The sequence below is a fragment of the Chaetura pelagica genome, unplaced genomic scaffold (genome assembly GCF_000747805.2).
Source record: "Chaetura pelagica isolate M959 unplaced genomic scaffold, ChaPel_1.0 scaffold114, whole genome shotgun sequence".
Taxonomy (NCBI): Eukaryota; Metazoa; Chordata; class Aves; order Apodiformes; family Apodidae; genus Chaetura; species Chaetura pelagica.
In genome coordinates, this window is record NW_009952968.1 from 218692 (window position 1) to 220382 (window position 1691).

A 1691-nucleotide genomic window follows, 5' to 3' on the forward strand; every position below is an offset into this window, starting at 1 on the left:
GTCACCCTCAGTGGCCACTGTGCCACCTCCAAAACAGGCAGGGCAGGGGAGTGCATGGGCCCCCCGCTCTTGCTGGGGGCAGGGCCACAGTGCCTGGGGTGGGTTGGGGCAGAGCAGGCGCAGTGTCACTGCTGTGCCCCCTCCCCAGGGGCTGCCTGGCTTTCTCTGCAAATAAAGGGGCTGAGCACGGTGCCTGTGGGGAGCAGCTGATGGCTCCAGGCTCTTTCCATGCCAGCATGGAGCCTGAGGACAATGATGCCTGCTCTCACGGAGGGAACATGTCACCCCAAAAAGCCTCCATGCCCAGGATGATCCCTGTAATCTGCTGTGCCTGAGGAACCAGAGCTGTGCCACCCAGGACATGTCCTAGGGGACAGGGCCCCCTCCAGCCTTCCCTGTGGCCCCAGGACAGGCTCAGCGGTGCCAGCCCATGTCTGGGCACAGCTCTACCCCCCAGCCATGGACCCAGGGCTGGGCAGGGTTGGAGAGGAAAACTGTGGCAAGTTAGACCTGTTCCTTGGTAAACACGGGAGAGGCACCGATGCCACCCTGATGCCAGCGCCGTCACTGTGCCCAGGCAGGGGCATTGACAAGCAGAAGGTGGTGGCCCCAGCACAGTCTGGTGGGGGGGGGGCTGCACCCCAGCCTGGGTGTGTTTCCATCCCAGGCTGCCAGCAAGGTGCTCGCTTGCTTTCCTCACCCAACATGAGCTCACTGACCTCCCCCAGTCAGCCTGGGGTGATAAGAATCTCCCCCTTCCTGAGGTAAGGCAGCCCCACACAATGGTGTGAACCACAGCCCTGCTGGGACAGGCATTGTTCAAAGGCAGAGGAACGGGAAAGAAAAACAAATAAAAAAAAAATAATTAAAGCCCCTAAATAGCTCACACAAAGCCAGGTCATGATATCATCGCTCCTGTCTGTGTGTGTGTTTGTGCTGCAGCAGCAGAGCACCAGGGCTGGCTGCGGGGCCTGTGGTGGGAGCAAAGTCCAGCAGCAGCACTGCTGGGTCCCAGGCACGCCTGCCTCCCACCTCTCCTGCAAGCCCTGGGTGCCTGCATGAAGTGTCTCCTGGAACAGGAGAGCTGTGCTGGGGCTGGCGGGCCGGGACACGTCCTGCAGGCAGGGGAGTGGAGCTGGCAGCACTCACTGACAGGCCAGGCTGGAGCCAAGCACATGGATTTGGTTAATCACAGGCCTGGGGGGCTCAGGAGAATGATAAGCAACAAGTAGGGACAAGGAGGGACATGGCTGTAAAGCCAGAAATCAGAGACAGCAAAATCTGACTCCTCAGGGCCTGGACAGGATGGCTCTGAAGTCCCTGCACTGAGCCATGACGCTGAAACGTCTGTGCCCCACAGCCCCTGAGCCACCCCCTGAGCTCAGCACAGCACGGGCTGGGCTGCCTGTCCCAGGGGAGGCAGATAGGGCGTCCCAGGGCCTCTGTGGGACCTGGCCCCAAGGTGAGCTGCAGCAGAAGCTGGAGGTGACACCAAGGCCAGCGATGTTTCAAACTGAGCAGGAACCAGCCCCTGAAAGGGCCTCCCCCTCCTGGTGCAGCTTCATAAATTCCCGCAGGGGCTGCTGCCAGGGCTGCTGTCAGGGGCTGCTGTCAGGGGCACAAGCAGGGCTGGGCTCTGCCCGGCTCACAGCGCAGCCAGCAGAGGCAGCCCGGGTGCCCAGGCATTCCCA

At 61.7% G+C, this 1691-nt stretch overlaps 1 protein-coding gene across 1 annotated transcript in view; it reads left to right on the top strand.

The window, feature by feature from the left end:
* SEMA3G (sema domain, immunoglobulin domain (Ig), short basic domain, secreted, (semaphorin) 3G) overlaps window positions 1-1691 on the top strand; it is a 15781-nt gene that overhangs the window by 10862 nt on the left and 3228 nt on the right. The gene's annotated exons all lie outside the window — the stretch shown is intronic.